We start from the raw sequence: 16,100 nt of genomic DNA, 5'->3' as shown, positions 1-16,100 counted from the left end.
CCTTTGAGATGGATGTGGAGGGAGAAGAAAGAATGAGTAAGGGTTGCCAAGCAAATGAGAAACAAAAGCAAAGGTTATATTGGGAAAAAATATATAAGATTATATGTACACATGTATATAAAGTCATATGTATTTAAATTTCGTTTTTTAAGTTGAAATTAAAATTTAAAAGTGAAATTCTCCCAACCTGGCTATCCCTCTTCTTTATTTCCCTTACAGCTTGACTTGTAAATCTCACAACTTCTCCACATAGGGAAAAAAATACAGTTTATAATCTTCTTACTAGCCTCAAAAGGTAGATGAAATTTATTAAATATTGGTCATTTCAGAAAATATTGGTCATTTATTAAAACTTGGTCATTTCAGAAAATAAAGTTTCCCTTGAAAAGAAAATACAGAAGATTTTTTTCCAGTATAAATTTCACCTGAGATTATGGACCAGAAGTTGGTACTAGAAATGTCCTGAATGATGACAGGCTTTTCTTGGTGCCACAGAGACAGAAGACAGTCCTGCCACCAAGGTACTTACAGCCCAGAGTACAGAAGGAAGCACACAGTGTTCATTCAAAGCAGGACATAAGGTCCCCTTAACTATAATAGAAAGATAACATAAGCAGGAGGGCATCACCCAGCGGACTTTTATGTTCTCGTTGCATTTTGTACATATCACTGCTGTAATAGTGATCATTTATTTGATGCATTATTTATATGAATATCCTTAAAAGCGTATGAACTCTGCCTTGTCGCTGCTGTAATCTCTGCTATAATATTTGTTAAATGAATCAATCCCTCTTTTTGTCCCTGGTGCCTACCACAGTAAATAACATGCTAGTTGTATAGTTCCTGCGTGACTGAATTAGTGAACATATGAGATGATCTTAAGGTTTAGGCTCTCTAGTAAAGGAACTGATGAAAATAGCTTAGAAGAAAATGGAAGACAAGGAATAGGAGTTTTTGGTAAAGATAATGAGTGGGTACAGTGGAAATAGTAAGGAGAGGAGGTTATGGTCAGAATTCAGAATAATGACATCGAAAATTTCAGCAGTTCTAGGTAGTTAAGGTCTAGTAGCTAATACTTTGAATAAAGCACCCTGGTAATCAGGGGAAAGGCTGCATGTTTTCGCCTTTGAGGCTACTTTAGCAAAATTGCCAGCTCCCCAACCTGTCTCCCTAAAGCAAAGCCAGTGAGGAAACAAGTCCAGCCCATGCACACAAAACCAATTGGTTTATGTTTTGTTTTTTTTAAGCCTGAACGGTCAAACCAAAGATGACCAGACAATTGAGAAAAGTCTCTCACATCAAAGGGAGTCTAAGGGAAGAACTGTTCAGAAAGGAAACAATGCAGAAAATTTAGCAGAACTTCAGAAAAACCCTAATTAATATCCTCTGCTAGCATAAAAATGATTTGCGTCCATAAAACAAGAACCCAGTATTGTGGGAAGAGAGCAACTGGAGAATAAGAAAGTTATATAAAATTTTAATGTCATGGAATAAGCAGCTCAGTAGACGGACCGGAACACCAAGTTCAGTTAAGCACTCAGAAAACTGAGAACAGTAACAAAAAAGAGTAGAAAGCATAAAGATAAATTATGATGATCCCTCCAAGAAACTTAATATGTGTTGTTTAGAAAACAGAAGATGTTTTCAATAAAATAGAGAACTGAAAGAAATGTCTCTATATTGAAAGCATCAGCCAAATACTAAGCACAAATAATGGGGGAGAAAGATACCAAGGTGCACATCATCATGAAATTTCAGAATCCCAGGGGTGAAAAGAAGCTTTCGAGGGGGGGAAAGCACCTAGAAAGGACTCAAAAAGCAAAATAACATCAGACTTCTCTTGAGTAGGTATGGATGCTAGAATACAGGGGCACCGTGCCTTCAAACTTGATTTTCAACCTAGAATTTATGCTCAGCCAAACCATCAGTGAAACAAAAAGGTAGCCAATTCCAGCATAACTGAGGGCATCATTCAAGGAGGAAGACAAGGGAAGTCACAAGATGACCGAATAAGTAAGTTTAAGTCAGCATTCATGGATGGGCAGTGATGAGGAGTTTGCACACACTGTTCCTTCCGCTTAGTCTGTTAGTTCCTCCTTTCCCACTGTATCAATCTGGATTGATAGAAATGACACAGTGATACAGAGTTAAAAATAAGGAATATGTAAACTACGATAAAAGAGTAGGCTCCAAAAAGATACACAAATGTCCAAGAAGCATATGAAAAGATGCTTGATATCACTACCATTAGGGAACTGCAAATCAAAACCACAATGTGGTACTTAGGGTTAGTCAAATTAATAGAAACAGAAAATAGAATGGTGGTTGCCACGGCCTGGGGAGAGGGGGCGTGTAGTGGGGAGTTGTTTCTTGGGCAGAGTTTCACTTTTGCAAGATGAAAAGAGTTCTGGAGATTGGTAGTACAACCATGTGACTAACATTACTGAACTGTACGCGTAAAAATGGTTAAGATGGCAAATTTTATGTATACTTTACCACAATTAAAATTTTTTTTTAATAAAATAACTAGAGGATATTAGAAAACTCTAGCAGAGTGCTCCCGACTGAGCGAGCTGGACTGAGGCTCTGGAAAGGAGTTTGGGGAATGCAGTTGAGGGGAGGGCTCACGTTTTTAAACTGGAGGAGGGTGGCTGTGTAAAAAACAAACAATTCTTGTAAGGAGGATATTGCAAGAGGAAAAGAACAGTTAGGAACTCTAGAAAAAAAGCAGCTACACAAGAAGTTAAATGTCCTCACAGTACCCTACCTAGGTCTGCAGCGAACATTAACATACTGTTTTTAAAGCAAATGCCATTCGTCGTTTGAACTCAAAGCAGTGATGGGGTGGAAGACAGGGGTCTGAAGAACCAAATCCGTATCCATCATTATAGAAATTAAATTGTTACTATCTCAAATTGGTAAGAAATAGGAATCCAAGCATTTTTAAAGACACACAACCGTATATTCACAAAGAGAATGTTCTTTAAAAAACTCCTTACCTCCAAGGAGAGAGCCTGTGGACACTAGAGAAGGAAGAATCTGTCTTTTTGTTAACGTATCTTTTGTACCGTTTATGTTTTCTCATGAGCATGTATTACTTTACAAATAAAAATGAGATTCAGGGCTTCCCTGGTGGCGCAGTGGTTGAGAGTCTGCCTGCCGATGCAGGGGACGCGGGTTCGTGCCCCGGTCCGGGAAGATCCCACATGCCGCGGAGCGGCTGGGCCCGTGAGCCATGGCTGCTGAGCCTGCGCGTCCGGAGCCTGTGCTCCGCAACGGGAGAGGCCACAACAGTGAGAGGCCCGCATACCGCTAAAAAAAAAAAAGAGAGAGATTCAGTGTTGATTTTTTTAAATTATTAATGAAAAATTGCAGGAATTGTAGAGGTAGAAGAAATTAGTGCTAGTTAGGGGGATATTAGATAAAACTTTATTAAAGTTCATACATTTGAATCGTGCTTTGTCATAGGAACATGAGCTCAGGCAGGAAAAGTGTAAGATATCTCAGGGCTACGTGAGCTGTTTATTTACAGCATTTTATTTTGCCAGTACAGTAAAACCTTAACTGTACTCCTGGGGGAATAGCTGGTTCTAATTAATTTAACTTTCAGAGTAATCCAATCAAGCAAAAATCATTTTTATTCCATCTTCTATAGAATACCTTTTTTAAAATGTAGCTCTACTTGCCTTCTTTATTAAGTTTAATATCTGAAGATAACTTAAGGCTTTCATTATGCTGTAGAGTAAGAAAGTATAACAGTAGCGGTGGACAGCCACTGCATTCCTAGTTTTTATTTGTTCACTTTTTCCCTAGATGTGTGGCAGTAGTGTGGTGATTACAGCAACAACCCATCACTCACAGGGCTTGCCTGTACCTTGTAAGAATATTTAAACACAGATTTCTTAGTGTCTCTGCATCCTTTAACATGAAAATATTCCTGGAAGGTATCATCTAAGGTAATGAATAATAGCTGGTTCCCAAGCTTGGGAAATGTACTGACTTCCTTTTAAAAGTTGTTTCTCAGCCTTGGTTGGACATTGGAGTCATCTGGAAGCTTTTAAAACTGCTGATGTCTGAGTTCAATTCCCTGATTTCACTGAAAAGGGATACAGCCTTGGCATTGGAAGTTTTTAAAACTTCCCGGGTGATTCTGATGAGCAGCCAAGAACCACTGTTCTAAAGGAAGAATAATCTCTGAGTGCCCCCCATCACCAGCACCTTGTTGACTTCAGTTATTTTTATTACGATGGTATTCAAATACGTACAAACTGACACTAGGTTGAGATTCCCTATGCATGTAGTAGTTGTAAACACATTTACAGGTTAAAAACAAACTACAAAATTAATAAGTTAAACAACAGTGGTGTGTGGACAGTGATGTTTTGCTGAGGCTTTTGTGCATGTTGTTTCTTCTGCTTTTAGTCTATTAAACCCTCCTTCCCACTTGTATCAGTCTGGCCCAGTGAGGACACAGGAACTACATGGTGATATAAACAGGGAACGTTTATTATAAAGAGTAATTAAACTGTGGTAAGAGAACAGCTGTAGAGCTAGCTAGGGCTGAGGGAGGGAACCTGAGGAAGGGCCGATTGGAGGGGCCCCTCCCCAAGGCTGGAGCTCACACTCACTGAAGAAGCTGTAGGTGCAGCCCCCTGGATGGCAGTGGCGCCCAGCTTCACCCAGGTCAGCCAGTGGGCAGTTGCTGGCAGCAGGAAGGAGGCACTCCTCCAGCCCGGGAAAGCCAGTAGCCCGCCACACGGGCACACAGGAGGTGGGAGCCCTGGTGGCAGCCCTCCTGGTGGTGAGCTGCAGTTGATGGCCAGGCGTGCAGGTGTGCAGACAACGTGGCAGTGGCAGTGCCACGGGCACGGAGCACGTGGCATCCCCGTCAGGAGGGCTGTGGCCACATCATTGGGAGACGGCCACAGAGACTGGTGTGGGAGTGGGGCGAGTAGCAGGAGGCCCGCAGTGCACAGTGTCTGTGTTGACAGGGTCACTGGAAGGTGACAGTAGATCACGCTAGAGCTGCAAGGTTGCTAAGAGACTGCCCTTTCTTGGTCCGTGGCTGGGGTCCTCACCAGGTGTCCTCATAGACACATGCTGACCCCACCCCGCAGCTTCCAGAGACAGCGGGACGGCCCCTTGCTGCTGCAAGCCCCCTCCAGCGCCCTTCACTGGGAAACCTCTGCCTTGCGCTCACAGGGAAGAAGCGCTTGCGAGGACGCGGGTGCATTATTGGCAAAGCGTGTGCTGGAGGGTGAATCTGGAGCCAACAGGCAGTAAGTTGATAACTGACACAGTACCCCATGCCAGCCAAACACTTTTGCCACATTTAAGCCGTAGCTCACAGGCTACCTCAGTCTTCCAAGTGTTGCCCTAAGCCATGCTCCAGTGTACCCTTATAGTAGCTCACCATGCTGTGTAGGGATCTTTGTTTAAAAAACAATTGTTTTGTCCAGCCAACATAAAAGGTGTGCATAAGAATCACCTCCAAAGGCTCTGATTTGGTTGGGCTAGTGTGGAACCCAGGACTCTACACTTTTAGTAGGTAGATTCTGATGATGGTGGTCCCTGAGACAGCACTTCTAGAAATACTGGTCTGGGGCTGGACTCTAGGGACTATGTCTTTCTCCATCTTGTACCCTTAATTCCTGGTACACTGCCTGATAAAAGGTTGGTGGTGTTCAACAGATGTGGGCCAGTGAATGAACACCGCCAAAGAAGCCAGGGCCACGTGCTCTAGTACTTAACAGAAAAGTGGAGCTGGTGGGGGGACGGGTGAAGGTCCATTCTAACACTGCTTCTCAAAAATGTCCTTCTTCTATACCACGTGTGAAACTCTGTTTGACTTAAAACTTTCTGCAGCTAGTGTTTTTTCATTTTTTAATTTTAAAATGGACATTATACTAATACCACTTTATTTTTAATAGGGAGAAAGAACAAGAAACACAAAAAGAGGAACGTTTGATGGAAGAAAAGAAAAAGAAAAAGCAGGAAGAAAAGAAAAAGAAGGAAGGTGCTCAGAAAAAGGTTTGGCTAGAGTTTCTAGTTCATTGTTTCTGTCATCACTCGAGTCTCACCGCATTATAGCCATTGCATTACAGAGGTTCGGTTATTACTTTTAAAATTCACTGTGCTCAATCTAGAGTGCTAGTGACATAGATAAAGGGTGACAGCCACAGAATGTCTTTTTTAAGGAATCAGAAATACTAGAGCTGTGTTTTGAAGGACTTTGATTTTCGTCATTGGTAATAAAGAATGTCCATGCTATTTTACTTAAACTGAACTGTCCAGAGCAACCATGTCTAAGGGCCATTTAACTGATTTTGTTTGAAAAGCTAGAAATAATTTTTGCAGCTTTGGCAAGTGTTCTTTTACAACTTGTACTAGTAAATATTAAAGTTTAAAGTCCTACTGTATATCTTATGGTCATGCTTGAATTTTAGGGCATTTAATGTACCAAGTTATGCCATTTGTATTGTTCTTACCTGGTTTAATGCATCTTATAGTTAAAACTGTATCCGTTTTAGTTTGTATTAAAATACAGAGCTTAAATGAGCTTCCAGATAGATTTTTTTTGCCTTTAGATCAATATTGGCACATAATTAATAGAATGTAGATAATTATACACTTTTCCCAGTAGTAAATTTTAATAAGGTAACTGGGCAAAAACTTGTTTTTAAAGTTTCCAATATTAAAGTCTGCTTATAAACTTTCATATGGATGTGTACATCCTACACATTATTCCTAAAGAGTTTCTGATTTTTTTTTTTTCAGGCTGCTGATCAAAAAACCAAAGGTAAGTTTACTTCATTTTGGGGGGATACATTTTATGACAGTACCAAAGTTTATGATGGTGACTTTTTTTTTTTAATTGGTCTTTAGAAACAAAGAATCTCACCCTGCCTTTGAATCTGCTTTTTACTGTTCCCTGTGAAATTCCTCATTTATCACTGGTTTTACATCTGCATTTAATTGGCACATGCTTAATCTAAAATGCCTGAAGAATGTTACATTACCTTTCTAAACAATGCTTTGTAATTTTCCTTTGGTTTGATTTCCACCAATCAAGGATTAAGCTGATAAAGTTGGTTCAATCTGAGTATGAACAACCAAAGGATATTGAATTTTTTTAAAGCTTCCAATTTCTCTTTGCCGACTATTTATAATAAAAAGAGGTATATTCTTTTTATGTTCTTCCCTTTTTGCTTAATAACGTGTGAAAGGTTTCTGTTTTATTTTCCAAGTCCAGAATTGGCGTATGGTTGTCTTAATGGGTGTGGATGGGAACGTATGTGGTTCTCACAGGAACTTGGGCATCTCTGTGTGATGTGCCGGAGGACAAGCAGAAGGGAAGCCACGCTCGGAGCCTCCGCACTTCATACTTGATGTGTTCAGGGACTGTCCAGTGCTGGGAAGCACACACTCAGGCCTCGCATAGACCAGCTCTGTTTAATTTGGGACAAGGCACTTCACATCTTTAAGCCTTGGGTATCTCATATTTACAATGAGAAGGGTAAGGGGTGAATGGTTCCCACCTCATAGAGCTATCTTACGACTGTATGAGATCCACATGGACAAGGCTTGGTGCCTGGCACAGAGCTGGTGCTCACTAGAGGTTGCCTGTGATTAATTGTAAGTTTTATTTCTTTTGGACTGTCACATATAATTGTAGACACAGACACATGCTCTGCAAAGACTTGTGTCTCAGGCAGCGCCACAGCGAAGGGCTCCACTTTTGTTTGACATTTATAGTTTTCAAAGTGGAGTTTATGTTATCTCATTTGAACTTCATAATTGAGCAGGGCAGGTGTTAATTGATAATGAAGAAACTGAGGCCGTTAGTGTGACTTATGTGGCTTGCTCTTGGCCTCGAGTTAGTGTAAGGACAGGCCTCGAGGGAGCCCGGCCGTCTGACCCCAGCGCAGGCTTCCACAGCAGAGCCACGGTAAGAGATGGATTTCATGTAAAAGAATATTTAAAGACAGCATAGTTTTCAAAAAGGACGTTTTTCTCTCTTACACTCTCAGTGGTAGTGTGAATTTACAAAATACTTGTCAGAAGGGCCCAAAGGGCTGTGGTACATGGTTGTTTTGAAATTATGATCTTGAATGAGAAATAATGGTTTCTTAAAATTGTCATTTAAAAGTACAGAATTATTGCTCTGAGTCATCCATTTCCTTTTTTTTTTTTAACATTTTGAGTTTTTACAACCTGATTCAGTACCAGCAGTGTTCTGTTGTCACTGTCATAATAATTATTTTCTCTCGAAATAGTAACAAATTGCTTATGATTGTATAGCGATCATGAATTACATTGTCCTGCCACCTTACACAGAGTTGCTATTTTCTATTACTATTCTGATGAGTATTTTCATTGCTTACTCCAAACCGTACTGGTTTTTTGTTTGTTTGTTTGTTTGTTTTTGTTTTTTGTTTTTTTTTTGCGGTACGCGGGCCTCTCGCTGTTGTGGCCTCTCCCGTTGCGGAGCACAGGCTCTGGACGTGCGGGCCCAGCGGCCATGGCTCACGGGCCCAGCCGCTCTGCGGTATGTGGGATCCTCCCAGACTGGGGCACGAACCCGCGTCCCCTGCATCGGCAGGCGGACTCTCAACCACTGCGCCACCAGGGAAGCCCCGTACTGGGTTTTTATCTTTTCCTTTTATCTTCTCTAAAATACTGCTCCTTTGGATACAATTTGTCAGTAACTGTACTAGCTATAACTAGCCTCAGAATATAACAATGATTATTAATGTCCTTCTAAACAATAAAAAAAAAGCTTTTTGAATTATAAATAATCTAACGGTGCTGCTAGATAATTCATTAATAAATATTAGCAGCACCAAGGTCTAAATTTTTCTCAGACTGTCCATTATTACTGGTTCCAATCAAAATTAGCTGCCTGCAAGGTGGTGGTTCTGAATTTCCACCTGGACATGCGTGTTAAATAACACAAGCTGGGCCTGACTGAACGTTGAGATACATTGTAGGAATAGTATGAGTGCTCACACGGAGCACTAGGGCCGCTTTTCTAACCTCTGGCGTTTTCGAGTCTTTCCCCTACTCTATTCTGTGTAGCCAGAAGGGCAGGGCCAAGTTTGCCTTGTGCTCTCTCACACACGCAGCTCCTTGCTGTGTGTGTGCAGTCAGGAGGCCTGAGACCAGCACCCTCATCAGCAGCTGCTTTCAGACAGACCCTGTACATGTATTAGTTCCGGTTGTTGTTGGCACTGTCTGCAGTGTCCACACAAGTAAACTGAAGCTCTGAGAGTTTGCCCAATGCCCCCAAGACTGTATAGCTAGTGAACAGCAGGGCTGATGTGCCCAGAATCTTCCTGAACTTACGGCATCCAGGAAGGGCACACGACAGACATTCATCAAGCATGTACTGTATCTCAGTACCTACCATGCTTCAAAACAATCCTGTATCGGGAAAGGGATGCTCAGAGAGGTATGGTAACTTAGATAAGGTCACAGAGCTAGTGAGTAGCAGAGCTGGGTCAGTCCTGCCACTGATTCCCGAGCCAGGTCTCTGACTTCCTGGCCAGATGTGATGACCCACTTCAGAACCCCAAGAAGCCGGAGAACCCTGCTCTCGCCACAAGGCAGCACCCAGAAGTCTCAGGGCCCTGAGTTGTTAGAATGTAGGAAGGAGTTTAGCAATTTGAGTGAGTCCAGGAGTTGAATACTCTTGAGAGAGAGGCTACAGTTACATATAAGGTCATATAATACGCTGAATCAATTAACACAGTAGAAGTTTGAATTGATTTTATTTTGATAATTAGGTAACTAGACCATATCGATTAGTAACGCCCTTGCTCTGCAGTATCACACATGGCATAAACAGTAGAATTAGTAAAGCAGTGCCTCCACTGTTTAGCATATATTATATTTGACTTAATTTTCTCAATAACTGAAACTTAACTTCTTTAAATTTTGATTTATTTTAAACATTTTCAGGGAACTCTTTATGTTATACACATACATATATTATACCTTTCTGCTTTCTCCTAGAGAATAACTAGCCTAATCCATTCTTTTGCTTGTTTGTTTTTGTTTTTGTTTTTTTGCGGCACGCGGGCCTCTCACTGCTGTGGCCCCCCACCCCCACCCCACATCGCAGAGCACAGGCTCCGGACGCGCAGGCCCAGTGGCCACGGCTCACGGGCGCAGCCGCTCCGCGGCACGTGGGATCTTCCCGGACCGGGGCACGAACCCGCGTCCCCTGCGTCGGCAGGCGGACTCTCAACCACTGCGCCACCAGGGAAGCCCCTAATCCATTCTTGATAGACGAGTCTTCATATAGCATTAATTATGCTTAAAAAGTGTTTTATGTCTGGTTATAACCATTGAACTTGAACTATGAATCTTCATTTATGAGACAAATGAAGAACTGAATCTCACTGGAAATTTTTTTTTTTTTTTAACATCTTTATTGCGGTATAATTGCTTTACAGTGGTGTGTTAGTTTCTGCTGTATAACAAAGTGAATCAGTTGTACATAAACATATGTCCCCATATCCCGTCCCTCTTCGTCTCCCTCCAGGCAGTTTCATTAGCTTTAATCTAGTATATAGCATGCTTCTCCTCCCCTACTGCAGTCTGAAAACCAGGTGCTAGAAATTCTGCTTTACAGAATTACAAGTAAAATTAAATTTAGTACCTGTTTTTTCAAATCCTACCTTGCGATTTCTTTGTTAAGGTCATTTTCTTTTTGTTTTAAGATTCAGGCAAGCGAGTCGGTTTGTTTGAAACACTGTGCTGCCAGCATTTGTGCCCAGCATCCCAGCATTTCTGCCCTGATGTCAGGGGGGAGCTGCATTTTCTCTGCTTAGTTAAGCCCTGGAGACTTCTTTGCAAATAGTGGATTCGCCCTCACCTTTCACCAGTTTCCTCCTCCTTCTGTACCCCTGAGTACCCTGCACTCGTAGGAATCTGAGCCTGTTTCTGTGACTGGAACTCTTTTCCTTCAGTGCTTTCTGGGCTTGGGTGGGGTTGTTTCAATCATCCTTTCCTTATTTTTCCTCCTGTGATGAAAAATGTAAGTAATAATATTCTCATTGTCTAAAAAGAAGTTAAAGTTCAGTGAAATCCCTCCATCTTGAGATGTTTAGCAGTTAACATTTTGTTGACCATCCTTGAAAGCATCTCTTTATGAATACATAAATATGCATTTTATATGGACTCTCTGCTGCTTCCCCTAATTAATAAACACTTGCCTCTCAAGGAGCTGCACTAAGCAACTCGGAAAACCTCTGTATAGGCCTGTTCAGAAACAAAACAGTCCTTAGTAAATTCTTCTAAACATTGTCTTTGCATTGGTGACCAGTGAAAGGGCCAGCTGAACACGATGCCTTAGTGACACCCTAGATGTTCTCATAGTTATAGGGGGAAGAGGAATCAGATGTAATCCTGTTTCGAAACACCAGTAACTTGTGTATTGTATCCCTGCTGTGGAGTAGCTAGTGTCTAAGTGTTGGACACTTTATAATGGGTTTTGCTTTGGTAATCAGTAATCTCTGTTCATTATTTGAGGCATTGCCCTTAATTTGGGCAGAGAAAATAATAGCTTTACATGTGATGTGATGATCTTATGAGCCTAAATTTTCCGTATTGTCTTCTGGGTTTTTTCATGGATTTAAAGGGGTTTTTTAGGATTAACTATAATATTCCTAAAGGTGAAGTGAATTTAATTTAGTGGTTTTAGCCAGATTTTCTCAAGTTCATAAAATAGAAAGATAATTTTTCATACCAGAAGCTCAAAGTTAATTATATCATGTATAAAAGTGAATATTTTGATGACCCAACATGGCTCAAACTTCATATGATTAATGATTCATGGTTTTGAGTCATATACTTTTAAAAATTTGTACATTTTAATTAGTTTCCTAATCTTTCTTGAAAGGACTATAAGTTTTGAAATCAGGTATTCAGCTTCTCCATGCATTGTTTTTTTGTTTTTTTTTTTACATCTTTATTGGAGTATAATTGCTTTACAATGGTGTGTTAGTTTCTGCTTTATAACAAAGTGACTCAGTTATACATAAACATATGTTCCCATATTTCTTCCCTCTTGCGTCCCCCTCCCTCCCACCCTCCCTATCCCACCCCTCTAGGTGGTCACAAAGCACCGAGCTGATCTCCCTGTGCTATGCGGCTGCTTCCCACTAGCTATCTATTTTATGTTTGGTAGTGTATATATGTCCATGCCACTCTCTCACTTTGTCACAGCTTACCCTTCCCTCTTCCCATATCCTCAAGTCCATTCTCTAGTAGGTCTGTGTCTTTATTCCTGTCTTACCCCTAGGTTCTAAATGACATTTTTTTCCCTTAAATTCCATATATACGTATTAGCGTACGGTATTTGTCTTTCTCTTTCTGAGTTACTTCACTCTGTATGACAGACTCTAGGTCCATCCACCTCATTACAAATAGCTCAATTTCGTTTCTTTTTACGGCTGAGTAATATTCCATTGTATATATGTGCCACATCTTCTTTATCCATTCATCCGATGATGGACACTTAGGTTGTTTCCATCTCCTGGCTATTGTAAATAGAGCTGCAATGAACATTTTGGTACATGACTCTTTTTGAATTATGGTTTTCTCAGGGTATATGCCCAGGAGTGGGATTGCTGGGTCATATGGTAGTTCTATTTGTAGTTTTTTAAGGAACCTCCATACTGTTCTCCATAGTGGCTGTACCAATTCACATTCCCACCAGCAGTGCAAGAGTATTCCCTTTTCTCCACACCCTCTCCAGCATTTATTGTTTCTAGATTTTTTGATGATGGCCATTCTGACTGGCATGCATTCAGTTTCTAATTGTTCATTTTAAGCAAACTTTTATATGCTTTTGTTAATGTAAGTCAGTTGAAAGCATATTCTTTCAGTAGCCTTATGTTGAGTGATAAGGGCTTGGAGAGGGTCACTGTGCTGTACTGCTATTAAGGCTCATTCTGTATATATATATATATTCTCTATATATATATATATATATATATACATTTTATATATATATACTTTTTTTTTTTTTTTTGCCCATGCTGTGCAGCTTGTGGGATCTTAGTTCTCTGACCAGGGATTGAACCTGCACCCTTGGCAGTGAAAGCGTGGAGTCTTAACCACTGGACCACCAGGGAATTCCCTAAACATATATTTATAAAGCTTTCCCTCAACATGAGTGAAAAAAGTGAGAATTGATGTTTAAAGCATGCCTTCCCAATTTCATAGTCAGATATAGATAAAAACAAACAGAAATGAACCCAGATTTCTGCACCTCACCAATTAGGTGGCACTTTTCTTTAGCTGAGGCAGTTGATTTCTGTTGCTCAGTCCTTCAGGGGTCTCAACACAATAATCAGCAGTTAGTATTTATAAAGCAGCAGATCTGTGTTTTCCTGAGTTATACTGTGTCATAAAATTGGCCAGGTTCCTTGAATTTACATGTATTCACGTTCACATCCACATAACCAAAGCACATGTTATTTTGAGTATATGAGTTACTCTTAAAAGCAGCATCTAAAAATCTCGTCAGCGTGCTTAGCACAATATTTTCTATAAAATATGGCATTTTATTTGCCTGTCTACAAGATTAATAAAATCTTAGAGGTTGAAGGATCCTTAGAGATTATCCAATTCCTGTTAGATGGGAAATGAGATTCAAAGAGGTTAAATGATTTGTACACGTTTTGACAGCTAGTTAGTAGCAGAACTAGAACTAGAACCCTCATCTTCTGGTTTTCAGTTATATATTTTTTCCACTATCATGTGAAGGGACTGGAGATGTAGATATTGTTTATGTATCACCAGTACTGTGTGAGTTCCTTTTAAGAAGTAACTTAGGATATTTTCAGAGAAGACTGGAAGAAATTCCTAAGAGATTTGTTATATGAGGGAACTTTATGGGATGGTGTCTTATAGGATTTTAAATATTATCTATGTCATTCTTTAACCACATTGCTCTCTGTTTAAAGGAATTATTTAATTTTACTATTAAATCCCTAGAGAAGGAAAATATAATAAATGCATGAATATTTTTTCCATGGGAACAAAAGAAAGTATATTAAGATGTGGTATTTTTCCCCTAAATATGTAGCAATTTAAAAGGATAAAAATTTATTGGAAAAAAACCCTAAGGAAATATATATATATATATATATATATATATATATATATATTCGTTATGCGGACCTCTCACTGTTGTGGCCTCTCCCATTTGCGGAGCACAGGCTCCGGACGCGCAGGCTCAGCGGCCATGGCTCACGGGCCCAGCCGCTCCGCGGCATGTGGGATCTTCCCGAAACGGGGCACGAACCCGCGTCTCCTGCATCGGCAGGCGGACTCTCAAGCACTGCGCCACCAGGGAAGCCCTATATTCTTTCTTGATCAAATTTTAGAGGAAAGGAAGTAAACCCAGTGATAATTTATCTGTTGTCTGTTACAATCCCTTTAACTGCATATTCTGAATAGGTCTCTGGTGAAGTCCACATCTCTATTTAGCATAACTTCACTGAAGTGTTAAGCATAATCATGATCTCCAGGCATAAAATTATAGTTTATAGCTCTAAAGGAAGCTGGCAATCTGCTTTCTGAGAAATCATTTGTTTACCCAGATTGCTTTCTTCTTTTTTTTTTTTTTTTTTTTTTTTTTTTTTGGTAAGAGCTTTATTGGGTTATAGTTGACATACAATAAACTGCATGTATTTAAAGAGAACAGTTTAATAAATGTTGGCATGGGCACACCTGTGAAACCATCCCTGAAATCAAGACAGCATCCATCACCCCTGAAAGTACCCTGTGCCCCATCCCAACCCAACTCTCCTACCCCTCCGTCCCCTCGCCAGTCTCTGGGCAAACACTGATCTCCTTTCTGTCACTACAGAAGGTTTTCTAGACTACTACATAAACAGAATCATACAGTGTGCACCCGTGGCTGCTTTCACTCAGCCTAATAACACTTGTAAGAGTCATCCCCGTTGTTGCATGTATCAGGAGATCATTCCTTTTTATTCCATTCTGAGTAGTATTCCATTGTTTGGATTTTTCACAACATGTTTATCCGTTCGTCTGTTCATGGACATTTGAGTTGTTTTGAGTTTTTAGCAATGATGAATAAAGTGCCTGTGAACATTCATGTACAAATCTCTATATGGATATATATATATATATATATATATATATATACACTTTCATTTTTCTTTGGTAAATCTGTGGGAGTAGAATGGCCAGATCTTATGATAGATGGATGTTTAGCTTTTCAAGAAACTGCAGAACTTTTCCACAGTGATTGTCCCATTTCACAGTTCTTTACATCCTCATCAACACTTGGAAAGTCAGTCTTCATAATTTTAGCCTTTCTAATAGATGTGGAATCTCCTTGTGGTTTTGATTTGCATTTCCCTAACGGCTAATGATGCTGAACATTACTTTTATGTGCTTTTTTGCCATCTGCGTATCTTCTTTGGTGGATGTGTATTCAAATATTTTGCCACTGCTTCCTGAGTTATTTGCTTTCTGACTCCAGATTGGTTTCTAATATTAAATTGGCCCCTAGACTCGGCCAGAAAGTCTCATCACTGCAGCTTAGTTTTCTGCATGCCTCAGTCATTTCCCTTTCTTTCTGTGCCTGCAGTTATTTGTATGATAGTTATATCAGAAAATATGCACTTTCCATTGTGATCACATTTCATCTAGCTTTAACATACTAAAGATTGCATTAATAAATTAGCTAAATATTAGTCACATTTTATCACCTAGAGTTGTCAAGTTAGTTCACTAATTAATTTAGTAAATAGTTTATAAATACCTATCAGACAGCAGAGATAAGTTCTCTGTTCTCAAAGAGATATAGTAATGGGAAGAGTTGGCTGTATTAGCAAATGGATATATAAGCAAGTGAATGCAATAAAATGTTCTGGGTGTTGTGATTTATTTATCCCACATCTTCTACCTGAAAGGATTTAAGTTACATTCATTTGATCATCTTTTCATCCTATATTTATATTTCTATGAGAAAAGATAACCTGTTTTTAAAAATAAGTGAGAAAACTGGGGGAAAGGACAGTACTGACTGAGAGTGAGATAAATGCATGCCGGAG

This window comes from Lipotes vexillifer, unplaced genomic scaffold, assembly GCF_000442215.2.
Source record: "Lipotes vexillifer unplaced genomic scaffold, Lipotes_vexillifer_v1.1 scaffold1691, whole genome shotgun sequence".
NCBI lineage: Eukaryota > Metazoa > Chordata > Mammalia > Artiodactyla > Lipotidae > Lipotes > Lipotes vexillifer.
This window is presented reverse-complemented; position numbering follows the sequence as displayed.